We start from the raw sequence: 7,301 nt of genomic DNA on the forward strand, positions 1-7,301 counted from the left end.
AAAAAAAAAAAAACAAACAAAAAAAACCCAACAAAAAACCCCACCAGAAAAAAAAAAAAATCAAACCCTAAAAATGATGAAAAAAATAATTAAAAATAATTCAAAGTCCAATTTCCCTCGCTGCTCCCAGCGTCCCAGCTGGGAATGTCTCAGCTCTTGAGGGCAGGAATTTTTCAGGCTCTAAGGTTTCAAACGCAGCGAGTGAGGAGGGTGGGAAGGGGAAAGGAGACAAAGAAATGCCCTCCCTGCAGCCCCCCGAGCCTGGCTCTCCGCTTATCTCCAGCCACACAAAAGGCAGAGTGCTCCTTCCCTGCCCTGCAGCTCCCCAAGAAAGGGGCACATGGAGGAAAAAGTGGCAAAAAGTTTTTTTGAAAAATTAAAAAAAAAAAAATAAAGAAAAAAGGCACGAAAAGTTTCGCACTCCGGCGATTTAAAGCGAAGGAATTCCAGCTGCATCCATTTCCCCGCGGGGGGATGAGGAGCCTGACAAATGATCGATACACGGGACATTCCCGGAGAGCTCACACAGGCATGGAAAAGTCATTTACAGCCGCCAGAGAGTCGCAGCTTCAATGGAATAAAAGCCTCCAAAAGTTCTTTGCAGCGCTGAGAAATTCCAGCAAACCCCACTTGTGAGAAAGACACTGAGAAAGCAATGAGAGAATCGAGCCCTAAAAAATCAGATTTTAAACCGGTTGGGAAGGAAGCAGGAAAACATTTCCAAGGCAAGGCTGTGAGTGTGAAATGAAATCAATTAAAAAAAAAAATAAATGTGTGAGACACAATCAGAGAGAAAGGAAGCGACAAAGAGAAAAGAAATCAGCTGTGCAGCTCCGGAAAGGGGTGAAATACCTTTGGGTCCTGGGGCTGGTGATGTGCCCAGAGCTCCTTTGTTCAGCGGAGGTCTGGGCAGGACAGAAGGAGTGCAGGGCTCACTCCTGGGCAGAGCAGAAAAGGTACAGCCTCATCCAGGCCAGGGGGAGGGCCCGGGCGGTGGGAGTAGCTCAGCCCAGCATCCTCCAGCCAAAATCCTCCCAGGAGGGGCTGGGGGAGAGCTCGGCTCCGGTGGCACCAGGGCTCTGCCCCCGGGGAAAGCTCTGAGCCCCAATTTCAGCTCCTGACAGCGGCTTCACTTCAAAGACGCCGGGGGTTAATTAGGGTTCAGTCGTAATTTCGGGGGAAGCGGTGGTGTGGTGCAGCAGGGGAAAGTGTGGAGTGAAAAGCGCTTTTCTGGTTTTCCTGGTTTGAGTGTGAAACAATGAAGTGTAACTTGCCCGAAACATGGATTTTTTTGAAGGAATAGGTGACCCAGCCCAGGATCTTCACGCCCAAAAGTTACCGTGGCTCCAGAGGAGAAAAACTTTGGAGGTTAAGAAGCATTTTCTCTAAAGAAATCATTTTAAAAAGAAAAGCATGATGCAGATGTTCAGTCTTCCTTCTGAGGAAGAACTTTGTCAGTTGGGAGTTCAACTCCACTCTTTGGCTCCGTGAAAAAAACAAAACAATAAAACCAAAAAAAACCCCCAATTTTCCTCTGCCTCTTGCTGTAGGCCTCATGACCGATGGCTTTTCTTCAAATAGAATGAAATGCACATAAATCCTCCCTCTGCTCCGTGCCACTGCACACCCACGGCTTCTTCCAGGGGCGCAAGCCCAGGATCCTCCCGGGAAAGCCCAAATCCGGCTGATTTCCAGCTCCAAGGCGCTCAGAGGAGCTCCTGCACCAAGCAGGATCCACAGGGAGAGCCAAGGATTGCCCAGGGTGACCCCACATTGCTGCAGCCCCGTCCCCTCCCCAGCCAGCACAGGAGGCTCCAGCTGCAGCCATCGGCTCCGTTCGCCAATTCCAGCAGAGCTGAGCCCTCCTGCTCTGCTCCCTTTGAAACCCTGGCCTCTGCTTTGTCCCCAGCCCTGCTCCCAGTCAGCCCCTGCCGGCTCCGGAGGGGTCAGGAGAGGCTCAGCCTAATTAACAGCAGCCTAATTAACAGCGGCCTTGCGGGATGCCTTGGAAAGGCAGAGCTGGGGATTCGGCTCCGTTCCCCAATTCCAGCAGAGCTGAGCCCTCCTGCTCTGCTCCCTTTGAAACCCTGGCCTCTGCTTTGTCCCCAGCCCTGCTCCCAGTCAGCCCCTGCCGGCTCCGGAGGGGTCAGGAGAGGCTCAGCCTAATTAACAGCAGCCTAATTAACAGCGGCCTTGCGGGATGCCTTGGAAAGGCAGAGCTGGGGATGGAGCTGGGCAGGGAAAGCAGCTCTGCCAGGAGGCAATTCCCACTGCAATCCCCATTCCCACTGCAATCCCCATTCCCACTGCAATTCCCATTCCCACTGCAATTCCTATTCTTATTCCTATCCCATTCCCATTCCCACTCCAATTCCTATTCTTATTCCCATTCCCACCTCATTCCCATCCTATCCCATTCCCATTCCCACTCCAATTCCTATTCCTATTCCTGTTCCCATTCCAATCCATCCCATTCCCATTCCCACTCCACTTCCTATTCCCCAAGCAATTCCTATTCCTATTCCTATCCCATTCCCATTCCCACTCCAATTCCTATTCCTATTCCTGTTCCCATTCCAATCCATCCCATTCCCATTCCCACTCCACTTCCTATTCCCACTCCAATTCTTATTCTTATTCCCATTCCCATTCCCATTCCTACCCTATTCACACTCCTACCCCATTTGTATTCCCATTCCCATTCCCATTTCCCCACCGCCATCCCCATCTCCATTCCCATTCCCATTCCCATTCCCATCCCATTCCCATTCCCCAGTCCTGCCCCACTCCTGTTTAAACCCACCTGGGCTTTACCTGCCTGGGAAGGGCAGGACTGGGACATCCCATGGGGAAAAAGAGCCAGGAAAGACCCAAAAATGACATTTTCCTCCCCCTGGAGGAGAGAGGCCCTAAACCCAGCTTAGGCTCAGCTCAAGGAGCTGTCACAAACTGCCCAGGAAGGGATTCACTCCTTAATGAGTGAAGCACAGTGGAAGAATGCTTGTAATTAATTATTTTTGTTATTAATTATGTGCTTGGAGCAGAACCTGCAGAGTAATTTGAGTTTTCTGCTGCCCTGAGCAGAGCGAGAAATGAAGAGAAAGGAGGAGTCGTTTGGGGGTGATTAGATGAATGTTTTAGTTTGACCTGAACATAGAATTTTATTTTAGATAACACAAATTCGGTTTCAAAGGGCTTTTTAATTAATTTTCAATTATTGTATTTATTCAAGCCTCTACAATGTTGTTCAGAACAGGAAAAAGCACAGCCTATAACTTTACCATTAATGAAATCAAATATTTGCAGATGATTCATTATCTGTCCAAACCATTTAACAAACCCAGAATGCATTTATGAGTTTTCCCAGTTTGGATTCAGGAATTTTTGCCATGTCTTCTGTGCAAGCAGGTGGAACTTTGAGCAGTAAATAACGCAAGTGAGGGCAGAGGAAAACATCCAATCTCCTCATTTTGGGGAGCTCCAGGCAGCACATGGAGGTGGGAAAATCCTGTGGGGAAAATGGGATGAGATCCTCATTCATTACTGTCTTTGGAATCATGGAAATGCCCAGGGGAGGGGGCTTAAAACTGCTTTAAAAATTGTTAAATTCAACATTTTAATGCTCAGCAAGCTCATGGCACTTTCTCTGGGAGGAAAGGATACCAGGAATTGGGATATTGGGAATTGGGATATCAGGAATTGAGAAATCAGGAATTGGGGCATCAGGAACTGGGAAATCAGGAATTGGGATATCAGGAATTGGGATATCAGGAATTGGGAAATCGGGAATTGGGAAATCAGGAATTGGGATATCAGGAATTGGGATATCAGGAACTGGGGATTCAGGAATTGGGGCATCAGGAACTGGGAAATCAGGAATTGGGATGTCAGGAATTGGGAATCAGGAATTGAGAAATCAGGAATTGGGATATCAGGAACTGGGGATTCCAGAACTGGGAAATCAGGAACTGGGAAATCAAGAATTGGGATATCAGGAATTGGGATATCGGGAATTGGGATATCAGGAACTGGGACATCAGGAACTGGGATTGTCCAGCTGGAGAAGTGAAGTTTGGGTTGCCCCAGTTGTGGATTTTCAGTGCCTGAAGGAGCCACAAGAAACACGGAGAAGGATTTTGGGCAGGGGATGGAGGGCACAGGGAATGGTTTCCATGGACAGGGAGGGGGTTCAGGTGGGATATTGGGAAGGAATTCCTCCCTGTGATGGTGGGAGGCGCTGGGATGGGATTCCCAGAGCAGCTGTGGCTGCCCTGGATCCCTGGGATGCCCAAGGCCAGGCTGGAGCAGCCTGGCACAGGGGAGGTGTCCCTGGCATGTCAGAGGAGAGATGAGATGAGATTTAAGTTCCCTTCCAACCCAAATCATTCCGGGATTCTTTGATCTCCCAAGTCTGACGAGAGCTGGGAATTTGGGTGTCAGCCCTGATTCCTTCACCTCTTCCCTTCATTTCTGCATCAAAGCTGAGCTGGTTCAGCCCCATCAGGGCCTGTCAGGAGCCCCCAGCAAAGCTGCCTGAGAGCCCCTTGAACTTTTCCATTCCTGCCTTTATTAAAAGTGTCACCTAAAAACTGCCTGGGCTAAAATTAGCCCGTGTTGCTTCTGCCAGGGTGACACGACTGCTGTCAGGGCAGCAACAGCTCCGAACCGTGATGTCATCTCAGAAAAAATCAGGGGGGAAAAAAAAGCAAAAAGCAAATCCTGGCTCTTGTCCTTGCAGAGAGCTGGGGTCAGGGAATGTGGGATGGACGCTGCCCACGCTGCTCACTCTGCTCAGAGAGCAGGCAAAGGAGGGATTTATTCATGGGAAGGGGCTAAAAGGGGCTGAGGGGGATGAGGACACGCTGGACCTGCACTGCTCAGGATTTCCAGAACCTCCCCATGGAATTTCAGGAGGAACTGGAGATCAAAAGTAGCAGCGAGCAGCACACGAGGCACCGAGAGGCACTCAGGAACCAGCCCAGACAAAGCTTTCCTCAGGGAAATTGTTCCACAGCATTAACTCCTTCCCTGGCTTCCCAGCCCCACACACAGCCAGCAGGGCTTTGGCCCCAAATCGGGCTGGTTTCTCCTCGTCCCTGACATTAAATCAAGAATCAGCATGATTGATTATTGATTATTATCAATAATCACCTTCCTGCCTCACCTCTGGCTCGGTCCAGTGACCTGTGTTTGCCAAAAACACATTTAAAAGGTCCTGCGTGGGCACGAGGGCTCCTGAGAACTTTCCAAGCCGGGGAACTCAGAGGATGAGCCCAGGTGATCCCAAGGATGGGAATTATCCCATCTCCTGGCAGCAGGGAAAACCTGGCACCTCCTGGGATGATCCACACAAACCCGCTCCTGCACCTTGTCCAGATGCCCTTAAAATGTACCAAAAAAAAAATATCCCCAATGCAAAAAACATCCCAAGGGATCCCTGTGGCAGGCACAGCTTCTCTGGGAATCCATCCCAGCACCTCCCAGGGAGGAATTCCTGCCCCTGCATTCCCTGGGCACTCGCTGGGATGAGTCTGTGCCCATCCCAGCACTTTGGGGTTGGACAGGACCAGGTCAGACCTCAGGGAGCTCTGAGTGACCTCGGGGCTGGGGCAAAGGGCCAGCAGAATTCCCTAAATCCCCACAGCCTCCAGCCATTCCCAGGGCTGGAGAAACTCCCGGGTTTTACCCACCCGTGGGAGGAATGAGGGATTCAGGGGCTGGGGCCGAGGTGCCACCGGCCCTGGGTAACATTTCCAGCCCCCGAGCTTGTGACCAGGCTTGCAACATTCCTTTTGTTTTCTAGGAATTCGACTCCACCAAGGAGGGAAACCACAGGGAAATTGTTTCAGTGTGTGCTCTGGATTTGGGAGAGGAGGGATGGGGCCGAGGGATGATGTATCACACGCGGCTCCGCAGCCAAGAGCTTTAGAAAAACACCCTTTGCTTTAAACCCGGGCAAAGGGACTTTTTCCCTCTTTGGCTTGGCAGGGGCTGAGCCCAGGCAAGGGGAGATCAAAGCCAGGCCAGGCTGCTGCGAAAAATCAAGCCCTGGACATTTATTAAGATTTTATTCATAAAAAGCCCTGCTCTGAGTGCAGTGGGATTTCGCTGTGGAACTTTTGACACGGGAGCTGCCTGATTTAGAAGGAAAATTGCCTCTTTCTCCTGCCAGGAGTAAGGCGATCCCTCCATTTCCTGTGAAATTCCAAGCAGGGATACAAACACCTTTCTTGTTGCCCTCAGGTGGGCTGGGGGCACATCCAGCCCTCGTTCCTGGGGTCTGCAGTGTCCCCACCACCTCCCCAGGCAGATGTGACTCTCCCCACCACATCTGTCTGCTCCAGCCCCACCTTATTCCCTTTGCCCTCGGCTGAATTCCGAGTTTCCCGTTTCCCGAGGTTTTTTCGCGGCTCTTTTCTCCCCTTTGTGTGATCTGCAGCACAGGAGTTTAGCTTGGCAGCGGGGCCGGAGCAGATGGAGAGCCCTGGCCCCGCTCCCCAGATCCCAGGAGCTCCTGCTCGGTGCCGTGGGCAGCATTTCCAGCCACTCGCTGCCTGGATCTGCCAAGGCAGAGCCTAAAAAAAAAAAAAAAAAAATCACTTTCAGATAGAGGAGCTGGAATTTTCTTTAGGACAAGTGACAGCACAAGCACCCTCCCCCTGTGGAAGGTGAGAATTCCACGCGAGCTGATTTCAATGGAAAACAAGAGGGCAATTTCAGGGAAAGCTGGAATATTGATGTCCCTTCCTACAGCTCGATTTGGAGAAACCCTGGGATGGTGAACCCACACTAGATTCTCCTGAAGGATGGGGCAGAGCTCTGCATTTGCCTTCCAAGCACATCCAAGGCATGAGCAGGCACAGGTTGGAGCCGTTCCTCATGGAAAAGATCCTTCTTTTGCCTCCCAGCACCAAGAGAGGGGGAAAAGCCACATCCATGCCCAGGAATTGGTGCCCAATCCCTGCCCAAAGCATCAGCTGGCACAAGGAGGAGCAAAGGAACGAATCCACAGGGACTGGAGAGGTCCAGGAGGGGAGCAGAGGGCAAGGATGCACCCCAGGGTTACTCACGAGTCTCTCCCCACCACCCTCAGCTGAGCAGGGCCCTGTGGTGAAGCAAAAATGGGAAAAAAAGGACAAATCTTGGAGAAAAACCGAAATATCTGCCTTGTTTGGTGTGTGGAGAGCCCTCCCTTTGAAAAGCAGGTGGGTTCACAGCTCAGGAATTTGGGCAGGAAGAGGAAGATGGAAACGGAGACAAGAGGTGCTGGATCCTGCATGGGAAATCTGCTGGGATTTCAG

The 7,301-nt window shown here is 50.9% G+C and overlaps 1 protein-coding gene across 1 annotated transcript in view; it reads right to left on the minus strand.

The window, feature by feature from the left end:
* LOC102040296 (fibrillin-2) overlaps positions 1-1,185 on the minus strand; it is a 73,701-nt gene extending 72,516 nt beyond the window's left edge. Inside the window, 1 exon segment of the mRNA XM_031064740.1 lies at positions 853-1,185. The gene's annotated coding sequence lies outside the window, so the exon portion shown is untranslated.
* Between the last annotated feature and the right edge of the window lie 6,116 nt (positions 1,186-7,301).

Source organism: Geospiza fortis, unplaced genomic scaffold (assembly GCF_000277835.1).
Source record: "Geospiza fortis unplaced genomic scaffold, GeoFor_1.0 scaffold569, whole genome shotgun sequence".
Classification (NCBI taxonomy): domain Eukaryota; kingdom Metazoa; phylum Chordata; class Aves; order Passeriformes; family Thraupidae; genus Geospiza; species Geospiza fortis.